The 27,707-nt window shown below is 37.1% G+C and overlaps 1 long non-coding RNA gene across 9 annotated transcripts in view; it reads right to left on the bottom strand.

The window, feature by feature from the left end:
• Nucleotides 1-27,707, bottom strand: part of LOC111091138 — an 80,342-nt gene that overhangs the window by 47,894 nt on the left and 4,741 nt on the right. For 4 of the 9 annotated variants that reach the window (XR_005374060.1, XR_005374062.1, XR_005374061.1 and 1 more), the window contains exons 2-4: nucleotides 25,297-25,421; nucleotides 20,730-21,356; nucleotides 3,344-3,423 (exon numbers count right to left, since the gene is read on the bottom strand). This is a non-coding gene — a long non-coding RNA (uncharacterized LOC111091138). Of the gene's footprint in view, nucleotides 1-726; nucleotides 934-3,343; nucleotides 3,424-13,851; nucleotides 14,145-18,307; nucleotides 18,913-20,109; nucleotides 20,214-20,307; nucleotides 21,357-25,296; nucleotides 25,422-27,707 lie in introns of those variants that run through there. The other 5 variants (XR_005374065.1, XR_005374063.1, XR_005374057.1 and 2 more) reach the window with 5 other exon arrangements.

The following is a 27,707-nucleotide window of genomic DNA, read 5'->3' as shown; positions in this document are numbered from 1 at the left end:
ATGTTTCTCTACTTTAAGAGTGCTGGTAGCAACTTTGAGATCAGTAAGGAAGTCCTGTGGAATGCTAGGTAATATGAATTTTAACGTGAAAGAAATCTACCCTTTTATGTTGGCTTTTTTTTTTTTTTTTAAAAAGACTTTTTCAGATGCACCTAGAACCCAGGGGATGGGCAGAGGGTCAGGAAAGGAAAGCAAGAAGAAATGAAACAATAATGAGGCTTCAGGGTACCCCCTACCATCTTCAGATCTAAAGCTGACAACAGTAGAAGTAGGGGAAGCAGTGCAGAAACGTGTTGTGGATCTCAGTGTTTGTTAAGAGGTACTTTAAAGAAACACTCTTCATAGCAATACGGTGGATCATAATGGTAGGATTATATTTACTAGATGTTAAAACTCGTTCTTTAGTCGTTAACCTTTTATAAGTACTCATCAGCAGTGTATTTCTTTAGAGTCTGAGATACAAAAAGGCCATGCCCGTTATTCATTATTTTAAACAACATGATAAAGAGACATGATACAAAGTAGAATTTTGGAGAAGAACGTCTTTTACTATGTGATAAAATTTGTATTTTCAAAGGGAAAAAAAATCCAACGGTAATAACAACAATAGCAACAAAAAGACAAGAAATCAAGCTTCTGGATTTCTAAGGATTCTCATTAATTTTTCCTTAAATGTTTTAGCCTTTTTTTTTTTTTTTTTTTTTTTGACAAAGCACGATGCTAGCTTTGGTGTGATGAACGACCAAGGAGATGGAGATGTACACCTTTCTTTGAAGTGAGGATCATTCAGGCTTCCCTGGTCCTTAGAAATGTCTCATGTTGCCCATTGTCTGCTTCCATTGGCTCTGAAGGAGGCCACCATCCACATTCTGTGCACTTTCCTCTTACCCTTCCACTCTGCACATCCATCACCAAAGCACTGTTCTCAGGGACCTGGGCTCATAAGTAAAGAGAATTGGCTTCATATTTTCCTCTGGAGGAAGGACTTTTTCTTAACTGCTTAATGTATCAGTTAACTCCCTCTTGTCTGCTTAAGGTACTCAGTTACTCGCCAGTGTTCACAGGGTCAGTTGTGGACTCTAGAACTCTCCAGGAAGTTCTATGTCCCAGGCCTCTCCTCCAATCCCTCACCCTTCACCATTCACATCCAAGGCCAGGCTGGCTCTTGACTCTCTGCCTTTATTCTTATCATTAGTAATAGTACCGGTATTATTATTATAAAAAAACACATAAAGTTTACCATCTTCACTATTTTTAAGTGTTAACATCCAGTGATGTTAACTATATGGACATTGTTGTGCAATAGGTCTCCAGAACATTTTCATCTTGCAGAAATGAAATTCTACACCCAATAAATAACTTCTCATTTCCCTCCCTTCTGATCCCCTGGAACCATCCTTCTATTTTTTGTTTGTTTGTTTGTTTGTTTGTTTGTTTGTTTCTAAGAGTTTAACTACTTTAGATACTCGTATAAGTGGAATCATGGAGTATTTGCCTTCTTATGCCTAATTTATTTCACTTAATACAATGTTCTCAAGGTTCAATCATGTTGTAGCAGGTGACACAATTACCTTCTCATTTAAGGATAAATCATATTCCGTTGTATGTATATACTGCATATTGTCAATCTATTTGCCTTTTGATGGTAGCTTCTACGTTTAGTTATTGTACATAAATGCTGCCAAGTAAATGAAAAGCTGTACAACAAATGAGTGTGTAAATATTTCTCTCAGATCCCATTTTTAATTCGTTTGGATATATATCCAGAAGTAGAATTGTTGGATTGCATGGCAATTAAATTTTTAAAATTTGGGGAAATTCTATATTGTTTTCTGTAGCAGCCACACTGTTTTACATTTCCATCAATCATATATAGGAGTTCCAATTTTTCCACATCCTCATTAATACATTTTATCTTCTGTTTTTTTTTTAAGATTTTATTTATTTATTCATGAGACACACACACACACACTGAGAGAAGGAGAGAGAGAGAGAGGCAGAGACACAGGCAAAGGGAGAAGCAGGTTCCATGCAGGGAGTCCCACGAGGGACTCAATCCTGGGTCTTCAAGATCACGCCCCAGGCTGAAGGCAGCGCTAAACCACTAAGCCACTAGGGCTGCCCCTATCTTCTGTTTTGTTTTTGATTCTGGCCATACTAATGGGTGCGAGGTGATACCTTATTGTGGTTTTATTTACTTTTTTTTTTATTGCAGTATTAATTCATATTTCCCTGATGATTAGTGATACTGAACATCATTGTGTATGCTGGTTGGTCATTTGTATATATTCTGTGGAGAAATTCAAGTCCTTTGCCTATTTGTTTTATTCAGGTAATTTGGGGTTTTTGTTGTTGTATTGTAGGAGATGTTTATATAATTTAGGTGGTAGAAGTGATCTGCAAATATTTTCTTCTATTCCGTATATTGCCTTTTCATTCTTTTTGTTAAAAAAAAAAAAGATTTTATTTATTTATTCATGACAGACACAGAGAGAGAGGCAGAGACATAAGCAGAGGGAAAAGCAGACTTCCTGCAGGGAGCCTCATGTGGGACTGGATCCCAGGACTCCGGGATCACCACCTGAGCCAAAAGCAGACGCTCAATCATTGAGCCACCCAGGTGCCCCATCCTTTTCATTCTCTTAATTGTTTTCTTTCCTGTGCAGAAGTTTTTTGTTGTTGAAGTTTGATGTAGCCCATTTTGTTTATTTTTCTTTTTGTTGCCGGTGCTGTTGGTGTCATAATAATAAAAAAAAATTATTGCTGAAGTCAATGCCATGGAGCTTTCTCCATTTGTTCTCTCCTAGGAGTTTTAGTTATAATTTCAGATCTCACATCTATATATTTAATTGTTTTTGGGTTGTTTTGTGTCTATGGTGCCCCGTGGGGGTCACAGTCATTCTTCTGCAAATTGAGATCCAGTTTTCCCAACACCATTTATAAAGAGACTCAAATTCCCCACCAGATAGACTTGGCACTCTTGTTGAGGATGATATGACCACATAGGTCTGAGCTTTCTATTCCATCCCTTTGGTTTGTCTTTAATCTAGCACTGGATTTGATCCAAGCACTGATTTGATTACCATAGCTTCAGTTTTATAACAAGTTTTGAAATCAGGAAGTATGATGACTCCAGCTTTGTGTTTCTTTCTCAAGACTGTTTAGGCTATTCATAATATTCAACCATAGAAGTATTTCAAAATTTTCTTGAACATTTCCTAATGTGGGATCATTAACATTTTATTTTTTATTAGTATCAATGACAGAGCCATAAACATCTGTGAACTGAGAAGAGTTCTTGTCGACTAAAAGCATAAGAATAAATTAAGGGTCTGCCACTTACCAGTTGGGTATCTTTGGACAATTTTCTTCATGTCCTGATCTGGCACCTCATCTAGCAAACAGAGTGTACCACTCACAGAGCTGTTGTGAGAGATAAATGAATTTGTATGCATAAAGCAATTAGAACAGCACTTTATACCGTAGGAGCTTGGTAAAGGTTGGTTATAGCCTTTTATTCCTGCTATGGCTTCTGCTATATCCTAGAGATAGAATTGTTGAACTGTTTGTTCCAGTTGTGAAATAATTGACATATATCACTCTATAAGTTTAAGGCATACAATATGATGATTTGATTTACATATATAGTGAAATGATTACCACAGTAAGTTCAGATAACACCCCTTCTCATAGTGATACAATAAAAAAAGGAAAAAGAAGAGAAAATAAAGAAAAGTTCTTGTGATGAGGACTTCTAGGCTTTACTCTGTTAGTAACTTTGCTATATTGTTAGCTGTAGTTATCATGCTGTACATTACATCCCTAGTACTTATTTATCTCACAAGTCTGATCTCTTTTTCTGTGAGTTTGTTTTTGTTTTGTTTGCTTTAGATTCCACATACAAGTGAGATCATTCTATTTCACTTAGCGTAATGCCTTCAAGGTTCATTCATATTGTTGCAAGTGGTAGGATTTCTTCATTTTTTATGGCTGGATAATATTCCTGTGTATGTGTGTGTGTGTGTGTATGTATGACATTTTATATATATATATATAAAATATATCTCACTATATATATATCACAACTACTTTATCCAGTCAGTGGATATTTAGGTTGTTTCTATGTCTTGGCTATTGTAAGTGATGCTGCTATGAATGTAGAGATGCATATATCTCTTCAAGTTAATGCTTTCATTATCTTTGGATGTATATCCATATATATTCCCCACAGCATTCAGATGTTTTCACCAGCCCTTCTGGTCAGATGGGGTTGGCAGACACTCTCTACAGTGAGTAGGGACATGTTTCAGTCTTTATGCCTGGTTGGGAGGGGGAAGGGCTAATCCAGGGTACTCTCAATTTGCTAGTCTCAAGGTTTGGAAGGGTCCAGGATCTATTCATAGTCTTGTGTATGAATCAATCCTTCTGCCGGTGCATAGCTCAGAAAGCCTCCATATCTGCTACATAGGTTGTTCTGGGGATAACCAGTTCTGTCCACCTCTCAGTTCAAACATCCTGGGTTACATGACTTCTTGGAGCCATTTTCAGCCCTTCCAGTCAGAGAAGGCTAGAAGGTGCTCTTCACAGCAGGTGGGGCTATGACTCAACATTTTCCTGGGCATGAGTAAACCAGGCTCTAAGACTGGCAGGACCCCTTGTTTGAGTATCCAAATCAGGCAGATTTGCACCCCACCAAATTCCCTGGTCACAGTGTGCTCCCAACCTTGTTCTGCAGATGAGCAAAGCTAGTAGTTGGGATTACTACTTAGGCACTTTAGGTATGAACTTGATTTTCCAAGATCTTGTGCTGGTTGCAACAAGCATCTACCTCCTTCTCTGTTACAGATTCCCAATGGTTGGGCCCTGAAATCTTCAGGGTGCAAGAACAGAGTAGGGACTCCCACAAAGTGACCCACAGTGCTGAGGAAGGCAGGTTATTCCCTAGGGTAGTCTTTTCCTACTAGAGGAACCTGAGACTCAGAGGAGACTTCTTTTTGTGGTGCTGAACTGGCCCAGGGGAGGGGGAAGTGCTGTCAGTGAATAGGCCCTTCTGTTCCCTTCTAATGAAGCCTGATTTAGTCTCCATGGTACAGAGCATTGCTTCAATTGTACCTCTGTGTTCCAGGATTTTCTTCATGGTGTCTTGATCTCAACTAGATGCAATTTGTTTTTCTTGGAGGATGAAGTCAGAAACAATTTATATTACCATTTTGGTGAGGTCACTCACTTATTGAACACTTTTAAGGCTGTACTGTTTATTGAATTTGGTTGTTTTAGTTGCAATTTTAAAAAATTATCCTCATGGTGAGGTGGATATGTTTTATAAACATTTATACTAAAAAAAAAAAACAATTTTACAGGTTTTCTAAGGTTCTTAATCTGGAGTCTTTTGAAGGTCTGAATCATAATTATTTCTTAATTTTCATTTCTCCTGAATCAGCCATCCTCGCTGTCAAGTTTGGGTATTGCCAGAACGATAATCACTTAAATAAGAAGAGTCATGTGTAAGCCGTTGTTTTGGAAACTGGCAGGACTCTGCAGTTTGGAACATGAGGAAAATGAATAATCTCCCACATATAGCACATCAACATCACCGTTGGGCATTCTGCTGAAACTAACTTTGCCTTTTCCTTTCTGTTTTGAGCATAAAAAGATAAACTCTAAAACTGAATGTCAACGAGATGGAAAAATGTGGACAAGGAGAGTCGGAATAAGGGTAGTGAAAGAGAGTGAAAAGATCCTTGTTTGTGATTGAAGCCCATTTAACTTATTCTTTTTTCAATCAGTATTTGGGACATTAAGTTCTTTTCAGTTTTTTTTATTCTTCCACACCAGTGAAGAATTGTAGGATGTTGTTAGGAAGTAATGTATATAAGTCAAATTGAACCAAAGAGACAAAACCCTGTATTGTGAATAACATTTTTATGATAGGATAAGACCTTACACAATTGTGACTGAATCTAGAAGGTAAGGAACTGGAGGGGAAATTGAAGAATTGGTGAAATGTTACTATCCTGCTCTTTTGAAAAATTGCACCAGATTAATACCTTTTTTTTTTTTTACCAAGAATAAACCTATATTGATATATCATCATCATCATCACCATCATCATCATCATCATCATCATCATCCTAAATCCAGAGTTTACCTTAGAATTCACTCTCAGTGTACATTGTCTTGGATTAGGCAAATGCACAATGACATATATCTGTCATTATCATATTTTGTAGAGTATTTTCACAAGTCTAAAATTCCTCTGTGCTCTGCCCACTTACTTGCAGCCCTTCACTCTGTCCATAACTAACATTTTTATTGTCTCCAATGTCTTGCCTTTTCCACAATGCTATTTATTTGGAATCACACAGTGTGTAACTTTTTCAGATTGTCTACTTTCACTTAGTGATACGCACTTAAGTTTCTTCTGTGTCTTCTCATGGCTCTGTGGCTCATCTCTTTTTAGCACTGTATAATATCCCATTGTTTATAAGTACCGCAATTTATTTATCCATTCACTTACTGAAGGACATCATGGTTGCATCAAGTTTTGGCAATCATGAGGAAAACCACTGTAAATGTCTATATGTAAGTTTTTGTGTGGACATGTTTCAAAGTCCTTTGGGTAAATACCAAGTTGTGCAATTTCCAGATTATATGTTAACAGTATGTTTAGTTTTGTATGAAACTGCCTATTTCCCAAAGAGGCAGTGACCTTTTGAATCTTTACCAACAATTTATTAGAATATCTGTTTCTCTGCATCCTCAGAATTGATGATGTTGATGTAGATTTGGGCCATTCTAATAGGTGTGCAGTGGTGTCTAATCATTGTTTTAATTTGTATTTCCCTGATGATATATCATGTGGAACTTATTGCAATAATTTTAAAACTATGTATTACATTTATCATTTTCTATTATTGCCATTAAATTGTTAACTTACACTTTTAGAAATTTATTTTTTTTAATTTATTATTTATGATAGTCGCACACAGAGAGAGAGAGAGAGGCAGAGACACAGGCAGAGGGAGGAGCAGGCTCCATGCACCGGGAGCCCGACATGGGATTCGATCCCGGGTCTCCAGGATCGCGCCCCGGGCCAAAGGCAGGCGCTAAACCACTGCGCCACCCAGGGATCCCTAACTTACACTTTTAAACGAATATTTTTTCTTACCTTTTACGCCAAACAATTTCTGTAGCCTATCCACAACAAAACAACCCCTCTGAGTGCTCCCTACTATTCATTTCCTTCCAACTGTGACACAGGGATCATCTGTGATTTTTATTCCAAGTAATTACTAGTTTCTATCTTTTACATTATATTTCAACAGCTATTTTGACCTATTACTATTATTTAGTGATACTGTTTTCACAATTTGTTTTATTAAAGAATTTATTTATTCGAGAGAGAGAGAGGGAGTGTGTGAATGAGTGTATGGGCAAAAGAAGAGAATCTTTAAGCAGACTTTCCATTGAGCACAGAGTCCTATACAGGGCTGGATCTCAGGACTTGTGAGATCATGACCTGAACTAAAACCAAGAATTGGACACTTAACTGACTGAACCACCCAGGTGCCCCTGTTCTCACAATTCATTCTGTATTCTACAACTTCCTTTTTCTTAAATATATTACATAACTGTATATATATAATGTATTATGTAATTATATTTAGAAAGGGCCTCTCTAATGGCAGTATTTCTAAGTCTATGTATGCCTGAAAAATATATATATATATTTTAGCTACTTAATACTTCTTTCAATGGACAGATACCACTCTTATTCTAGTTTATTTTAAATAACATTTTTCCCATTTATTTTATTCTACAACTTAAAAATGATTTTTCTTTACCTTTTCAGTTGTACAATTTCATCACATTATGCCTAGCAATTTTTTTTGCATGCTTTGATTTTTTCTTTGCATTGATTCTGCCTTGAATTTTGTTACTATCACTATTCTGCTCTGAGAACTTACTGTCATTATTTCTTTGATTACTTCCCCTCCTTTATTCTCTCCTTCCTCTTGGTCTAGAATACTATTAGGTTTCTTTTGGAACTTTTATTTTTACTCTTCATGGTTCTTGACCTCCACAAACCATTTTCTACGAAGAGAGAAGCCATCTGCTCCATTCTTCACCACACTAACTCAGTTGTGGTAATTTGGTTACATAGTACAACTTGAATCCTTGGGGAAAAAAATTGATTTCACATTTTAAATTTCTGAATTCTTTATCTTTTTAGGGGTCCTGACAGGGTTGCCACTGAGGGCTTGTAAGGTTGCTCTTTTATTGGAAGTCAACCAGAGAACCTAAATCCTTTTAACATTACCTATTGATATCATCATTGAGTAAAGACTAGTGATAGCATCTTTAATGACTTACTTCTTTGGGGTCTGGTTATCCTTTGTTGGTCACAGATGACTGTCATATAAAAGACACCCTTCCTGCCCTCACCTAGGGCTTGTTCCCTTATGTCTGGTTTCCTTACACTTCAGCATTTTGGGGATTTCTGTGAACCTGATCGCATAGCCCCCTATCTATCTCTCCCTACCTAGCCCTGCCTGGCCTTTACTCACTGTGTTTGTTTGCATTTATTTTACTTCTCTTTCGATGTAGTTCTGATTATAGGAAATACTGGTTCAGATCACTAGAACTGATTTGAATGCATATTCTTAAACCAATAGGTTTTCCAGGAAGCCCCATTCTTCCTCTAAACCAAAAGTGTGCTTCTCATTCTGCAGGCTTTCTCTCCTGCTGGTTTCCCTTATCAATTAATTATCTTTCCTGAATTCTACAAATTGTTTGTGTTTGTGTGTACTTGTGTGTGCTTATACCAAGGCTATTATAGATTAAATATTTAAAATATCATAATGTCTTTCATATTTATTTTAAGGCCTTGAGGTAAGAGGTTTTATATATGTATATATATATATATATATATATATATATATATATATTCCCCATCTTGATTCATCTTTTCTTATTGAATATAAGAAATACTTAGATTTTAAAAAATAGGAAGTATTGGTCTACCCATAGCTGAGAAGGTGATACTTACAATGAGTCTTGGAAAATAGATAAAATTTTATCAAGAAAAAAGTTTGTCACAACCTGAAATCCTAAGGAAATCTCATCTACTTGGATATTGTCAGAGGTTTGTTGCATCAGTCCAGAAACTCCTCTTGGTATTTAAGAAAGAGGAATTTTTATACAGGGACTTAAACACAAAGTATAAGAAGGCTTATGCTGCTATCCAAAAATCAGTAATTACAAAAAGCTGCTATCATCTTTAGGGTAGAGGAGCAGAAGGAAAAGTGGAGTTACACAGAGGCCATGCACGGTGTATTGATCAAGCGTTCAGGATCAGAAGTGGCCCCCGAAAACCCCCTATTTTGGCATAAGATTGTATTTTTCTCAGAATTAATAGAGCCAGAACAAGCCAATTTTCAGACAGGTAATGACAACTACTCTAAGGCTAATATATTTTTATCCTGTATTTTGGTTATAATAATTTTCATTGTATTTTTAATGGATTTAATTTCCCTTTCCATTTATTTGCATATTTTATTAGAAATCTTGGAATTACAAATGTTGAGTCAGATGAATATGTTCCATTGACTATTAAATATAACTCAATATGCAGCACCTTTGCACAACAAGGAGTTGGTGGTGTTTATTTGGAGTCAACATGGAAGATAATATTAGGAAATCTCATTGTATGTAGTTGAGGCAATGTGTAGAAAGTATTTTGAGGAGTAAAAGGAAGAATGAATGTTGCCAGAAAACAAAATGAACTCCTAGGTCTACCCTACACATCAATTAAAGTACAGGAAACTAAAAAAGGACTAGTTGGTACTAATATTTCCAACTTCTGTAAATTTTATGACTATTCAGTCATTATTGATATTTTAGGATGATTGGAGGATACTTTATGGCTTTCAAATTAAGTCCTCACTATTTAAGATAACAAATTACACAAAGAGTCAAAACTGAAAACATATTTTATACATATATAAACTTGTCAGGCACAAAGAGAAAATTAATTGGGAAATGTGCTTTTCCTGAGAAAAATATCAGGCACTGCTGTGTCCCAGCACGTGTGGACAATGCAGGCAGAAAATTCCTCTAGGGGAACAAGATGCTAGAAAGCTTCCTAAATTTACTTTTTGACCCCTTCAATACTAGCATGCTTGCACTTTTTGCCTGCATCATATCCCATATAGTCCAACTTTTCTCACAGGCTGGAGGATCATGTCAGAGTAGGGTCAAGCTTGGAAGGCCAGGAGAATGATTCCCAACAGATTCCATCTGCTGCCTATCTCAGTAATGCCACTTTCTGCAGCCCTGGGAGTTGAGTAAGTTCAACCAGGGAAAGGAGCTCTTGGAAAAGTGCAGCCCTTCTGGTGAAGCACGGGAGGATATCCTAAGGGCTATGAATAACAGCACAACAATGTAAAATGAATGAAATAAATCTCTTTTAAAAAATGAGAGAAGATATTATCCACATTAATCCTGAACACACAGTTTTGAGAAATAACCAGTGGTGCACACTCTGTGTATTTGTCAGCTATTGCTTAATAATGCTGCTACAAATAGATTCCTCATTCAGTGGCTTACCATGACAATTTAAATTTTTATTAGTTGTAACGTGTCTGTGGTTCAACTGGAATTAGCCTCTGGTCTTCTTTACATCTCTCCATATTCTCTTTGGAAGCTACAGTTCCAAAGACATAGTGTTAAGGATCACTGAAGTGCAAGGGTCCACCCAAATGTGCACGTACCTATAACACTGTGCTCATGTCACAACCACTAATATTCCACTGTGCAAGCAACTCAAGGGGTGGAGAAGACAAATCTGTTCACCATGAAGCCACCCCAAAGACCTGATTTTAATTCTTTTAAAGGAATAAGTAAAGAGTTGAGGGATTGATTCAATGTACCATTATCTACCCACTTGAACAAAATTATGTATTACCCTCACCTCTCCCATAAAGCACCCCAAAGTTCCATTTGTTTATGGCATCAGGCCCAAAGCCCAGGAGTTTGGGATCTATATCACATCTTGAAACAAATACTCTAGATTTGGAGACCCAGGAGCTCAAAGGCCACTTCACCTCCTCTAACCAGTCACCTTTGCCAACATTAGAACCACAGCACATAGGATGTAATAGAAACTAGATAGTTGTATGTAGCATTAGGTATGGAGACATGGTGGCTGATAAAATGAACTCAGTGGATGAGTAGAAGAACTACAAGGATAAATCCAAGGAGTGGATAGTGAGTCTGAATATGACATTTTAGAACTCTCTTGAAGGCACCAGGAAGGGATAAAGAGATGGAAATAAAGACTGAAACACTGAAATAAGAAATAAAGAATTAGAAGTCTCAACATCTGTTATAATAGGATTTTTAAGTGCTGAGAAAAAAAATAAATGGAGGGGAGGAAGTATTTTTAAAAATATAATCACAGAAAATTTTAGAATTGTTTAAAAATAGAGAACTTCATTTGACAGAGATGCTAAAGAGCCAAACAAGTAAGTAAGAACTGATATTCATAGCTGACACATTATATTTAAATATTGGAAGATTAAACATTAAGCAACGATTCTAATATGTTCTATGAATGGAAGAAGATTGTTTATAAGGAATACAATTCAGACTGAGTTAACCTTAGAGTTTTCAAAAGAATTACCAAATGCAAAAAGACAATAAACACTTTCAGAAAGATGGGATGAGGACTTCAAATTTGGAATTTCAGATCAAACTAAATTATTGCTTTAAAGTGAAAGATATTAAGGTCATAGGCACTTGAGAAAGTTTATTACAAAATAATTTACTTTGAAAGTTCTCATAGAAGAAGCAGTCTAGGAACTAGAAGGAAAAAGTCAAATCTAGGAGAAATAAAACTGAGATGGCAAATAATTTATTAAATTTATTGTATATATTTTTAAAGTGAAACATTTTTCAAGGTGCATATATATATATTTAAACATCAAATGGTATACTTTAAATATGTGCAGTTTATAGTATGTCATTTATAACTCAATAAAGCTGTAAAAAAACAGGCATACTAATATAAGAATAAATTGTGGCTGAGGATCACATGCCAGTGAGATTGGGTGAAGAAGTCAAGAAGGAGGTAGCAGTATAGGGAAGACATAAATAACCTAGAAGTCAATAAGATTATGAAAGAAAAAAAAAAAAGGTGTTGATTTAATTAGTTAGTAAAAGCAACAGAAAAATTAAAACAATTTTCTTTTTCTTTTTTTTTTTAAGATTTTATTTATTTATTTGAGAGAGAGAGCCAGAGAGAAACACAGTATAAATGGAGGGAAGTGGCAGAGGCAGAAGCAGACTTACTGCTAAGCAGAGACCCATGGGATGACGACCCAAGCCAAAAGCAAATGCTCAACCAACTGAGCCACCCAGGCGCCCCCAAAACAATTTTCAAAACAGAAGAAAATGTGATATGTACACTAGTATATAGGAAGAGAGGAAAAAGAAAATAAAAAAACTAAAGTAAAATAAAATGTAAACACATTGAGGTGGCAAATTTAAATCTATATACTTAAAATAAATATAAATGACAGAGATGAAACAGGATCCAGCAGAAGGACTACAGATTGAGAACGGTTTCCTACAGAGCTCCATGACAATCTGATGCCACTGAGCATTTAAGGCAATGTGTCCTGTCAGGTGGTAGAATGTGCAGTCTGTCTGTCATACAGCTGCATCCAGAAGGCTGGCTCTCCCATCTCTGATCACACCTTTGGAGGTGCTGGTGTATACACAGCTGACAGTGCAGGTAGCGGCCAGGTAGCACATCACACTACAGTAATTCTAGCTACCCTGTAGAGCCTGAGTAAGGAAAGGGTTAAGGTTTAGGCAGGGAAAGGTAGGGGGCCCCTGACTAGGCTCTGAGACTATTCCTGGTAGGCAAAAGTACTAAGTCACAGTGAACAAGTGATAAGGGAATAGACCAGACCACCTGGCCCTGCCTTTTAGGGAGTATTTTTCTTTGGCAGCTTACAATGTAATCACAGAAAATGGCCAAACCTCAAAGTAAGTCATGAAGGGTGTTATTAATAGTCCTTGCTCAAACCAAGACAGCACAAGAATCTCAAGGCCACAAGCTCCCTGGTCAAGTTCTCAATAAAAGACTGACCCTAAAAACCCTCAGTGGCAACCCATTTGGGACCCGGCTCACTTTAAAGAGTTTTTTCTTTCCTTTCTGTTCTCATCTCCCCTTAATAAACTTTCACTTCACTTCACCCCTTTGTGTCCAAGAGATTCATTCTTCGACTCTGTGAGACAAGAACCCTGCAATCCTGTAACACTGAGATTCTGTACCACCCCACATGCAGGTCTATAGGACAATCTACACATGTTGCTGTTTCTGTCTCTGAAATTCCAAGGAATGTTATTTCCAGCTCTGGCATCACACATTGCTTATCTCAAAGGCCTCTCTAATAGAAACCTTAAGAGGATAGTAAAAAGGAGATTTGCCTTTCAGTAAGATGATGATCTAGGGATTCTGAATGGTCTTCTATTCCCTGAAAAACCTACATATGCTGGATAAATAACAGGAATGTGGTTTTAAGTACATTGTTAGCCCTATAGGAAGGAATGAAACATCTCTCAGGGTTAGAGGGGAAAATAAGGAGGAGTAAATTGACACTTAGCAGGTAGGTGAATATGAATCAGAGGAAAATGCTGCCCTAGGGACCTCCTGTGGCAGATGAACCAGATTGTTTATTAGAGGGATTAAGATCATAAACACATATAGGAAATAATCCAGGAACAAGAAGGGAAAAAAAAAGCTTAAGAGAAAACAAAATTCAGGTAGTAAGCTATTGAGTATTTTTATTATTAATGTTCCATGCACACTGGACAAATACAGTTATATTCTCTTTCACCTTTGCCATCTCTCTGTGGAGACATGGCTCAGCTAGTCCATTGTTTCAAAGAGGATGAGGAGTATGTGGAACAATCCTGATTTGATCTGTAGCTTAAGATCAAGCTCAGCAGACACAGCTTACATCAGCTTCTCTCTTGGCTCAGTCTTGCCTCCCTTGTTCTTCTTAGGACACAGGCAAATCATGGCCCCAATAAATTGTCTGCAACTAATTTTCTGAAAATCTAGATCAGCCAACCTGAAGACACATGATTGTTGCTTTAAGCTACTGAGTTTTCGAGTAGTTCGTCATATAGGATATTATAGTACTTGCTCACCAGTGCATGACTGACAGACTCTGTACTTGCAGTTTCCCTGGTGGAAAATGAGTATCCAGGATTGGATTTAAGAATGATCACCATGTGCTGGGAAAATTGGACATCCACATGCAGAAGAATGAAACTAGACCACTCCCTTTCACCATACACAAAGATAAACTCAAAATGGATGAAAGATCTAAATGTGAGACAAGAGTCCATCAAAATCCTAGAGGAGAACACAGGCAACACCCTTCTTGAACTCGGCCACAGTCACTTCTTGCAAGATACATCCACGAAGGCAAAAGAAACAAAAACAAAAATGAACTATTGGGACTTCATCAAGATAAGAAGCTTTTGCACAGCAAAGGATACAGTCAACAAAACTAAAAGACAACCTATAGAATGGGAGAAGATATTTGCAAATGACATATCAGATAAAGGGCTAGTTTCCAAGATCTATAAAGAACTTCTTAAACTCAACACCAAAGAAACAAACAATCCAATCATGAAATGGGCAAAGGACATGAAGAGAAATCTCACAGAGGAAGACATAGATATGGCCAACATGCACATGAGAAAATGCTCCGCATCACTTGCCATCAGGGAAATACAAATCAAAACCACAATGAGATACTACCTCACACCAGTGAGGATGGGGAAAATTAATAAGGCAGGAAACCACAAATGTTGGAAAGGATGCGGAGAAAAGGGAACCCTCTTGCACTGTTGATGGGAATGTGAAATGGTACAGCCAATGTGGAAAACTGTGTGGAGGTTCCTCAAAGAGTTAAAAATAGACCTGCCCTACGACCCAGCAATTGCACTGTGGGGATTTACCCCAAAGATACAGATGCAATGAAACGTCGGGACACCTGCACCCCGATGTTTCTAGCAGCAATGTCCACAATAGCCAAACTGTGGAAGGAGCCTCGGTGTCCATCGAAAGATGAATGGATAAAGAAGATGTGGTCTATGTATACAATGGAATATTCCTCAGCCATTAGAAACGACAAATACCCACCATTTGCTTCAACGTGGATGGAACTGGAGGGTATTATGCTGAGTGAAGTAAGTCAATCGGAGAAGGACAGTGTATTTTCTCATTCATTTGGGGAATATAAATAATAGTGAAAGGGAATAGAAGGGAAGGGCGAAGAAATGTGTGGGAAATATCAGAAAGGAAGACAGAGCATAGAGACTCCTAACTCTGGGAGGCGAACTAGGGGTGGTGGAAGGGGAGGAGGGCGGGGGGTGGGGGTGAATGGGTGACATTCACTGGGGGGGGGCACTTGACGGGATGAGCACTGGGTGTTATTCTGTATGTTGGTAAATTGAACACCAATAAAAAATAAATTTATTAAAATAAAGAAAAAATGATCACCATGTTTTCTCAAAATCAGAGAGCTTGCTTTTTCTGTCATACGGTAAAAGGCCCAAGGAAAGACCATTTGAATACACGATGAGAAAGAGGCAAGGATGAGCGCTGTCACCAGAAACCAAATGGCTAGAAACTTGATCTTAAAATTCTGGCCTCTGGGCCTTTAATACACTCTATTGTTTTAACCACACGATCTGTGGTATTTTGTTACAGCAGCGCCCTAAACACTAATATAATGAGGCTCCACCCAGGTTCTCTCTTAAGCTCCACCACATCCCCACAGCTACCGGAAATTTTATTGCTGAAGATTCACGGACTGTCACTGCATATGACCTTCTGCCACAAGGAACTGCCTTGGAATGTGCCTTCTCCTAGGGTGTGGCTCATAGTCAAAGACCAGTTGATATGGAGAATCACAGGCCCCAGCCCCTTATCTCAATTTGGGACAACTTTTCCCTCTGCCCAATTTTGTCATTCTCAATTCTGTCTCCTACAAATTTATCTCACAAGAACATTTCTCCATAAATGTATCCAGTTCTCTTATAGTCAGTCTAGAGATAACCCTATGATAGGTATTTATAGGTTATTTTCTGTATCGTACTTCCATTCCAATATTCCTGGTGTATCTTCTCATTAAATATTATAGGAAGTGACTACCAAGCCATCCAAAAGCAAGGGTTCATCCCATGTTTGGCCCATACTTGTATAAAGGAAATAATTTGAGTCTTGTAAGACTGGTGCCTTGGAAAAAATAAGGGAGCTGCTTGAGATAGTGATAGGTAGGATGGTATAAAACATGGGACAATGTACCAGGCAATCCAGCTGCCTGGGGAAATGAACATGATAAAATACAAGGACTCTTTCAGTAACCTTAGATGAGCACTTGGTCAATTGTAATTTGGTGTCAAGGAAATCATGAGCTGAAAGGACTGTGACTTATGATGTATGTAGGATATCTTTATTTACATACATATATTAGCAAAATTGGGATTATTCTCTCTATAAACTTTGATGTACTATTTTCTCTCAGTATTTAAAATTCTTTAGGTCATAAAATAATGTTCAATAGCATAACTTTTGATGATTTCATAATTTTATATACTAGATATGCACCATAATTTATTTACCTACTTCTGTATTTTTGGACATTTATATTATTTTCTCATTTTTTTGCTATTATAAATAATACTAAAATGACTATCATTGCACATAAATCCCAATGAGTATTTCTGATTATTTTCTGGCGATAAATCTGTGGAAGTGGGATTACTGAGTCAAAAGGAAGACCATTTTGAAAGCTTTTGATATATTGCAGAGCTGTGACCCATAAGTGTAAAATATGCACTCCTTTCAGCCTTTCATTCAGGATATGTTTATTGAGTTGTACAAAACAATGGAAACTCTTTCTAGACGTTGGGGGGAAAAGGCAGAGCAGGGTATTATTCTCAGGTTTCTTATATTTCAGTGGGAAAGCAATGATAACTAGCAGCAAATATAAGATAATGCTAGAGAGTGATAAGTTAGTTCTATGAAGAAAAGCTAAAGCAGGTGGTAGGATATAATGAAGACATTTGTGACATGATCAGAGAGCTCTTGGAGGAAGGAAGTGACTGAAAAATCCAAATGACAGCTGAACTAGCCATGCAAAGAAATAATTGTCTACTCATAGCATGACCAAAAAGTACCCATTTAAAAAAAATCTGATTTTATAGGTGATAGTGGGATCTCATTGTTATGCTCAATTTTATCCTTTAATTATTTTTCAACTCTTTCTTTTTCATGCTTATTGATCATTTGCATTGTTCTCCTTATGATAGTCCCATCACGATTTGTCAATTTATGTATCTACCGGAGTGTTAGAGGTTTCCTTGCTAATCTTTAAGGATTCCTCACATGCTTAATATAATAACTTCTCAAAAGTCAATGTGTGTGCTGGATATTTATTCCCAATTTCCATTTGCCCTTTACTTTCATTTTTAGTATTTCTATGGAACTTCTCTTTCTCTTCAGATTTTTACATAGTCAAATCTATTCGTCTTTTCCTTTGTGATTTTCCATTTGCAACATGGCTTTCAAAATGACTTTCAAACGATCGTTTTTGTAATTTAGAAGCAAAAGTTCTCCTAGAATGATAGAAATTGAATTTGAACCTAGGTATCTCTGATCCCCAAAGCCTCCTTTCTTTTCATTGTAGCACACTACTTTAAAAATGAGCTGGCTTGTATAAATAAAGCCTGTGATTTTAGTTTTTTAACTTGTCCTTTATAGCCAGCCAGCCAGCTAAAGTATTGTTACTATCTAGAACAAATGAAATACAAGAAAAAATAAACTCTGATGTCTTTGGATTGTGAGATCTGGGGCAAGATGTTGTTTGGGCCCAATTAGTATAATCCAAGAAGTCAGGCAAGCCCCAGTGTAAGGGGGAATGCAAGTAGTCCTCAGAGTCCCAAAATGGTATCAAATTATTAGTTCTAGGGTCAGGAGATAAGAAAATAAAGCTATCAACTAGAGTCAGAGACGTATGAGGCAGAAAGGCTGGAGCTGCAAATATAAAAAATATGGTTTGGTGCTTGATTTCCTCTTAGCCATAGGCTTTTTTTTTTTTTTTTTTCTTTTTTTTAGATTTTATTTTTATTTATTTGAGAGAGAGCATGAGTGGTGGGGAAGGGCAGAGGGAGAGGGAAAAGCAAACTCCCCGCTGAACAGGGAGTCCTACTTGGAGCTCAATCCTGAGACCCTGAGTCATGACCTGAGCAGAAGGCAGACACGTAACTGATTGAGCTACCCAGGTGCCCCTGAGCCATAGGCTTTTGATGTTAATTAGGACCAGGAACTTGATTTATCTGTCAGGGCAGAAACAGGCCCTAGAGTGGCCTGCTGTGCGTTTTCATTCAGAGGAATTAAAGAATATGTACTCTGCAATACAAAACAGCATAATATAAATACACACATATCCACATGCAATTTTATGTATGAGTCTTCATTAGATTATTAATTGTAACAGACATTATTTCAAGTGTTTTCATTTCCTCTCTTCTGGTATGCCCCAAGCAAAGCAAGTTTATGAGGAAAGTGTATCCTTTTCTTGAGCAGCCAGGACTATATGTTTTTTTTAAAATATTTTATTTATTTGTTTGAGAGAGAGAGTGAGAGTGAACAAGTGGGGGGAGGGACAGAGGGACAAGCAGACTCCCTGCTGAGTGGGGAGCTTGACTTGGGGCTTGATCTCAGGACCCCAGGATCATGACCTGAGCTGAAGTCAGACGCTTAACTGACTGAGTCGTCCAGTTGCCCCAGGACAATAGGTTTGATGTAAACTTTTTCCTGGTCTGATAAGAATAGAGAAGATATGTTGCTACTGACCTTTCTTTCCTATATTTTTTAGTTACTTTTTATTTCACATTCTGCATTACACTTGCTACACTCCAGCATCAGTTTATATCCAACTACATCTCAAACTTGGAATCCTTACACTTCCTCCAGAATCTTCTCACAAATCCGTTTCCCATGCTTGTAATTTATATGTACCCTCCAGGTTTTCACCTCATAAAAGGGTAAAGAAAAAAGAGACTTTTGTTTCTACGGTGTAAGGAGTTGAGGTCCCAGCAGTTCTGTCAGTGTGGCAGTTGATGAGCACTGGTCAGCCCGTATAAAACAACTCACAAAAAGAATCAAGACTCTCCTTCGAATGCTGCATTTGAGTCCTCTAATAATTTTTATCCAAGAAAAGACACCATTGTACCAGTCATTTACACCAGCAATGCTACTGTGACTATCAATATTAGCATCCCAGTTATCACTAAATGCTCTTGGTCATTCCCCTTGTGAATAATTGCACATAGCATGATCTACTCTTTCTATAAAGCCTGGAATAACATACTTAAGACTCACACTTGAGAAGCAAAATATAAATGCCCCTCTTTTCTGGTGCTCCTGTTTTCATGGAGCAATAAATGAAGAAGCAGGAATGAAGATACATGCAAACGCATAAAAGTAACTCTGGTTCATAAGAAAATCTATCATTTACAGGCAGGTGGAGTGAAAATGGTACAGGTTTTGGAGACTTTCAGCCCTGAATGAAACTGCAGCTCTACACAAAAGGTTTTTGTGAAATTGATTTATACTCTCTATTTACCACTTCTAGAATGATGCTTGGCCTATGATAGTTGCTCATTACGAAAGTAACAATAAGAGCAAAACAATTTTAGATTTTCTGTTGAGTAAGTGAGGTTCTAAGTAAAAGGACCCACTTTGATGTTTATGGTAATTAGATGTTTTCCTTTGAAATAATATGAAACCAAAATTCCTAGTGTTCTAGTATAATCTCCTTGTTCCTGCCCATGATTCTTTTGAACAGTGAGACAACAATATTCTCTAGGAAGAATCTGTATTTTGACAATTGTGCATTTGCTTGATAGTATTTTCTGAAATAAGTAGTAGTGGTTTAGCTATGTTGCAGATACTACAGTGCTTTTCATGTGTGTCTATATTTTTCCAAACGCAAAATAAAAGTTCAGAAAAATCAATTACAGCATGTGACCCTGTTTTACTAATTATATCAAATCAAAAATCAGTTTTAGCCTCTTTTTCTGAGGCTGTAAATAAAATCCCCAACTGGGTGGCATATTTCCTGTCAAGACAAAGAGAGAGCCAATTAGCAGAAGCAAGTTCATCTGGTAAGGCCTAAAGAGACCCACGCCCCAGTTTGTATTTTGTCTACTTACATGATATGAAAAACTAATTAAACTTTAAAAAATCTCACTGTCCTCATTTGTCAAATGCAGATAGTGACACTGATCTTCCCAATGCATAAAGTTATTAGGAGGGCCACCTAGCACAACAGTGGAAATGTGCTGTAACAATGCAAATGCAGTACAGAATCACACTTTCTTGACAGAACTTGTTGCCAGTCAAGGCTTCTGCTGTGAGTTGCCTTGGGTTATACAATTCAAGGTGAAGGCCCAGAATTCAAACCATCAAATAGAATATCTAGGAACTACAGAATGGAGAATAGGCTGGTCTAGGGTGAAAAACAGATAAGAAGTAAGGAAAGAAATTCCTAGTAAGAAAATAGATTCAGAAGAGAAAGATTTAAAGGCTCTGACTGCAAATAAGTATTGCTGAGCATAACTGCTCCCCAACATACCAGGTTTTGGCGGACCCATTGTGTTTCAACAGCTAATGTTGGATGTAGCTGGACTGGTTGCTATGGAGACACTATGGGGGGGACCTCCCACCTCATCATAATGGTTATTAACCCCACACACAACCTTGGAACTTTAGAAGGGTGGGGGCCGGAAGACACCTGTGTCCATGAGTTCCTTCCATTTATATGCTGCAGAATATCGTTTGACTCCAGAGAAAGAATGTTTAGCAATGCATTTGGGGAAGGTTATGAGCAAATAAGAAAATATGTGCTTTATCTCTGACTTAAATATGATTTGAGGCATTAGTTGACAGCCTATGAAAGGGATTTCAAAGAGAAGAATCCACCTTCAGCTCTTGGGAAGCGTCATTTGGCTTTTTGGGAAAATATGAATTTTCTGAACTTCATCGCTAATCGAAAATGAAGTTACTGTATTAGTCAGGTTTCCCTAGAGAGTATGTGTGTACAAGAGAGACAGAGAGACAGAGATATTTTAAAGAATTGGCTGACAAGATTATGAGGGCTGGAGAGTCTGAAATCCACAGGGTAAGCTGGCAGGCTGGAAATTCATTGAAGCATTGATGTTTATATTCTTGAGTCTGAAGTTCGCAGAGAGGGCGAGCAGACCTGAAACACAGGCCAGATTTCTATATCAGTCTTGAGGAAGAATTACTTTGAGAAACCTCAGTTTTGCTCTGAAGTCTTACAACTAATTGGCTAAGGCCCACTCATATCATGGAGAGTAATTTGCTCTACATAAAGTCAACTGATTGTAAATGTTAATCACATCCACAACTACTTTTACAGAGACATCTAGACTAGTATTTGACTAAACAATTGGGTACTATAGCCTAGCCAAGTGGACACAGAGAGCTGACTATCACAGATCCTTACCTCATAGGGGTAAAGGTGATAAAATATAGAACATTTAGCAAGGGTGTTGACACAAATTACTTTGTCAGTATTTAGTTTGAGTAACTGGTAGTACTAAGGAATTTAAAGGCAATACATTTCAAATACATACATATATGCCTAAAATCTTTTCCAGTTAGCTAGATAATATATGTATATTAAAGAAATTGATGTGATTTGGGTCAATGAAACCAGAGAAAACAATGTTATGTATGGAAAGGAGCACAGCATTTTTATGTATCAGACACAAGTCTGAATCTAACTTATGCTCTACTTTGGATAAGCTGCTCTCATCCTCAATTTCTTTGTCTGAAAAATGGATCTAATAACGTCACTTCAAAGGGTTTTGGAAATACACAAAGCACCTAGAACATGGAGTTTTTCAGAAAATATAGCCTAATATATAAAAATTAGTATTATTTTTTTTCTATTCTCTATTTTCAGCTTGCTGAGTTGAAGCACATTCTCCCATCTGAGGAAAACATTATAACATTACATAACTTTCTGTTTATGATTACTAAATTCAGTCCAGGATAGTGTATAAATTCAACCTCATACAGTAAAGGTTTTGTCTCCTTCCCATTGGCTATAACCAAGGGTGAAAGTCTTTCAGAGGAGACCGGGCATGGCTTGTTCTTTCACTTCTCCTTGCCATCCCTCTTCTGAACTCTGAGTGAAGGGTTATAATGAGCCAGTAATTGTCATTGGCAGCTGCAGGGTGCTGACACGATGCAGAATTGCCCTGGCCTTCCCCTAATGCGTAAGGCATCTGCAGACCTGGTATTATGTGTATAGAGTGTACGGTCTTCCACTGAAGACTACTTTTTTTTTGAGGTATAATTGGCATAAAACATTATGTCAGTCTTAGGTGGACAGCATAGTGATTTCATATTGATATGTATTGCAAAAGGATCATCACAATAAGTCTACTTAACATCTTTTACTATATGTAGTCGTAGAAATTTTTCCTGTGATGAGAATTTTTAAAAATCAATTAATTAATTAATTATTTCATTAATTCTCCACACCCAGCATGGAGCCCAAAATGAGGCCTGAACTCATGACCTAGAGATCAAGACTGAACTGAGATCAAGAGTTGGATACTTAACCAACTGAGCCACGCAGGGACCCTTCTATGACGAGAACTTTTAAGATTTATTTTCAAATATGCAATACAGCATCAACAGTTATAGTCTTCATGCTGTGCATTACATTCCATGACTTATTTTATACTGGAAGTTTGTACTGCTTCACTCCCTTCACCAATTTTGACCACCACCCCACATTCTGACTCTAACAACTACCAATCTGTTCTCTGTATCCACGAGGTCTATTTGTTTTATTTATTTATTTATAGATTCCACATATAACTGAAATCATATGGCATTTGTCTCTCTCTGACTTATTTCACTTAGCATAATGTCCTCAGGGTCCATGCATATTGTTGCAAGTGGCAAGATTCCATTCTTTTTTATGACTGAAAAACATTCCAGTATGTGTGTATATGAATTATCCATGAATGGACACTTAGGTTGTTTCCATATCTTGGAATTACAATGCTTCAATGAACATAAGGATGCATATACCTGGTGTTTTCATTTTCTTCAGATAAGTACCCCAAAGTGGAATTGCTAGATCACAAGGTAGTTCTATTTTTAATTCTTGGAGGAACCTCCATACTGTCTTCCATGGTGGTTGTACCAATTTACATTTCTATCAACAGTGTACCAGGGTTTTCTTGTATCCACATCCTTACCTGCACTTTTTAGTTCTCTTTTTGATAACAACTATTCTAACACATATAAGGTCATCTCATTAGCGTTTTGATTTGAATTTCCCTAGGGATTAATCATGGTGAGCATCTTTTCATGTGTCTGTTGACCATCTGTATATCTTCTTCAGAAGAATGTATACTCAGATCCTCTGCCAATTTTTAGGTGGAATTTTTTAAATTTTATTTTATTTTTGCTATTGAGTTGTATGTCCTATATTTTTTATATTAACCTTTTATCAGATATATGGTTTGCAAATATTTTCTCCCATTCAGTTGGCTTTTTGTGTTGCTGATGATGTCCTTTGTTATGTAGAAGATTTTAAATTTAAAGTAGTCCCACATGAAGGCTACTTTTAGAGGGGCATATGTGTCTCTTCATTGGCTGCCTTCATCGATAATCCACTTTCAACATTTTCTCTTCAGAAGGAGCCACGAAACTATGAGGTCCTCTTGCTTCTGTCTCCCGGGGGCGTTTGGGAATCTGGGAGGGGAGCAGCATACTTATTTCTATTGGTTGGGGCTACTCTTATAAAATTCCCACGTTCAAATATCAACTTGTTTGACAAAAAGCAGATAGTCCTCTTTGTTTGCATTTCTGAGGGCACACACTTCAAGTTCCTAGAGAACTCTCATAATATAATGTTGTCAGGAAGCATTAGGATAGCCCTATAGATTTGTAATGCTGTGAACATCATCTGGTGAGTGAAATGCCCATCTATCTTTCTTGACATACTCAACCTCTGAGGATGGTTTTCTCAGAGCTCCACTACCTATTATCTGTTGGCTTTTGGGGTGAATTGGTGAGGGGGATCATAGGAGAGAGTAACGTCTTTGGTACCATGGGTGTTTTATTCCCTAGGACTGAAAATGTTTTTTAAAAATGACTCTCTTTGTTTCTCCTTACCCCTCCTCAGTCATCCATTACACATCCTGGGTTGAAGTTATCCAGTGGCAATCATTCCAGAAATATTTCCATCTCATCTTTGTATCTGGCTCCATTCATTTATGGCTCTTTTCTGAATGCTGAATTATGGAGCAACTAGGAAAATTTCACTCAGCATCCTATTACAGTAGCTATTATTAGCAGCAGCAGGAACTGTAGCTCCTTTGTGCACACCAAATTGGTAGCCCTCTGTTTTTCTCCTTTATGACCATTGTATAATATATAGTTTCTGGATGGTGGCTTTTTGGGGCATAAATATTGTAACTTTCTTCTACATAGATTTCCAATAGGGACTCCTCTACAATCATTTCATGGTTTTAAAATAGTTCCATACCCTCTTCAAGACCTTGTTTCTTGTTTCAGAGAGAATTATCAGTCTTCCTCAGGCTGAGAAAAATAACATTCAGAAAATAGAATTATAACACATTCCCCAGGGCTTTTTTTTTTCTATCGGGTGACTGTAAAGGAAGCCAACTAAGGCACTTCACCAGGGTTGTCATTTTTCTGCATGCAAATCCTGGCCACATCTTCCTTTAGACTCCACCTTCCTGTGTATGTGGCTCAATTCCCAGTTCAACTAATTATCTAACATTGAAACCAAGAAGCAACAAAATCCTGGGTAATCTAGAAGAACTCCATTCTTATGAGTTGAAATATCATGCTGTACTGCCCTGGGGGTGCTGTTTTAATCATGGCCCATGCTATTCAGGCTTAGTTAAACATAACTGTAGGTATTTCTTAATTAGTACCTTGAAAGAGCTGGCAGTGAAATATTTTGAATAGGCCCATGGTAAGTAAACTAATTTTTATCTACCTGAGGCCAAACAGAACATTAGGATGCCCTTGGCAGGGTCATAATCACCCCTCCCTTCAACCCAACATTCTGTTAAACTGGAACCAGAGAAAAATTAGAGTTTCACTTAATCTAAATTGAATACCTTTTTACTGATGTTTGTCACTCATATAGAAGATGTCCTTTCTTCAAATTTCTCATGGATAATCCCCAAACAAAACTAGACTTTTCTGGGAGCATCAGGGAAAAATGTAGAGCTTGCTGAAGATCCTGTAAGACAGAGATGATGAGTTCCCGTGGCCCAGCACTGAGCTTTGAAGTAGCAAAATCATTCTCCAGATGGCATTTACTTAGTCTCCATTTTCTCCCCTTCCTATCTTGTGTTTAGATTTCCTGGCTTTTGACTACTTATCTGACATCTCTTTCTCTTCACTCCTTCCCACAGGTTTCTTAGTTTCTCTGCTGGAGTCATTTCAATCTGCTCCAGCTTCTTTATTTTGTGTTCTGTGTCTATTTCCTAAAACTGTTTTCAAGGGCTTCAAATACTTTGATTTTTGAGGATTTTGTGCACACTAAGGGAAAGACAGTTTCGTTTCTAGGATTCTCCTTTTTCTTAAGGCAACACGTTATAACAAATAACAAATAATGTCTTCTTGTTACATACTAATATTCAAAATAAGGGATTTTTAAAACTTCTACTCAATGCAAGATAAAATGATTTATAATTTACTATTTACCAATTATGTGCTGAAACCAATGTTAAATGGCACCTTATATCCCATTGATATATCTGTTGATATTTTAGCATCCTTTGTAGACTGATACCTCTAGCAGAGGCCTAGATGGCCAGCTCACTAATAGGTGTCTGGGTGATCCTGGCCCTGAGTTCTACCAAGCATATTAATCCATATATACAATACTAAGGTCAAATAAAACTGAGATTTAAGCACTACAGAATTTTTAAAAATGAATTTTAATAAATGTACATAACATAAAACTTATAATTTTAAACATTTCTTGGTATAGTTCAGTGATATTAGATACATGTATGGTGTTGTGAAACCATCACCACCATCCATCTCTACAGATCTTTCCACCTTGCAAAATGGAAGCTCTATACACATTAAACAATAGCTTCTCATTTCTCCCTCTTCCTGCCCTGAAAGCCACCATTCTACTTTCTGTCTCTATGAGTTTAAGTACCTCATTTATGTAGAATCATATAATGTTTGTTCTTTTGTGACTGGCTTATTACACTTGACCCGATGTCCTCTAATTTCATCCATGTTATAGTGTGTTACAGGATTTCCCTCCTTTTTAAAGCTGAATACTATTCCATTGTATGTACACATCACATTTTGTTTACCTCACCCAACCATGGTTGTGTGGGTTGCTTCCATATTTTAGCTCTTGTGAATAATGCTGCTATGAATATGGGTGTGCAAATAACTTTTCGAGTCCTTGCTGTCATTTCTTTTGAGTATATGCCCAGAAGTGGAATTGCTAGGTGATATGGTAATTCTATTTTTAAGTTTTTGAGGAATGAGCATACCATTGTCCACAATGGATGTACCATACATTCCCACCAAGAGTAAACAAAGGTTCTAATTTCCCCCAAATTCTTACCAACATTTGTTGTTCTCTTTTCTTTTCTTTACTTTTTTTCTTAATAGTAGCTATCCTAATGTGTGAGGTAGTATAGCTTTGATTTGCATTTCACTAGTGATTAGTGATACTGAGCATCTTTTCATGTGCTTGTTGGACATTTGTGGATCCTCTTTGGAGAAATATCTATTCAAATCCTTTGCCCATTTTTATCTTCTAATTAATTAATTAATTTTTAAAGATTTTATTTATTTATTCATGAGAGACACACAGAGAGGCAGAGATAAAGATATAGGCAGAGGGAGAAACAGGCTCCCTGTGGGAGCCTGATGCAGGACTCAATCCAAGGACCCTGGGATCATGACTTGAGCCAAAGACTCAACCACTGAGCCACCCAGGTATCCCATTTTGCCCATTTTTTAAATCATATATGTTTTCTGTTGTTGTCTGGTTTTACAAATTCTCTGTATACTCTGGACATGTATTAGGTATATAATTTTAAAATATTTTCTTCCATTCTATGGGGTACTTTCTTTATTCTATTGTTAATGTTTGTGATGCACAATTTTAAAAAATTTTTGAGAAGTCCAATTTGCCTATTTATTTATTTATAATTTTATTTTGTTACCTGTGTTTTTGGTGTCATATGTAAGAACTCACTGCCAAATCCAAATGTGATGAAGCTTTTATCCTATGTTTTTTTCCCCCAATGTTTCATAGATTTAGGTCGTACATGTTGGCCTTTCATCCATTTTGAATTAAGTTCTTTGGATAATGTTAGTTAAGAAATCAACTTCAATTTTTTGCATGTGATAATCCAGTTTTCCCAGAATCATTTGTTGAAAAAATTGCCCTTTCCCTATTGGCTTATCCTAGAACCCTTGTCAAAAATAATTTGATCATATCTGTGAAGCTTTGTTTTTGGTCAATATCCAATTCCTTTTGGTTTAT

Source organism: Canis lupus, chromosome 19, assembly GCF_011100685.1.
Source record: "Canis lupus familiaris isolate Mischka breed German Shepherd chromosome 19, alternate assembly UU_Cfam_GSD_1.0, whole genome shotgun sequence".
NCBI classification, from domain to species: domain Eukaryota; kingdom Metazoa; phylum Chordata; class Mammalia; order Carnivora; family Canidae; genus Canis; species Canis lupus.
The sequence above is the reverse complement of the archived record's forward strand: the minus strand, read 5'-3'. Positions and strand labels throughout refer to the sequence as shown.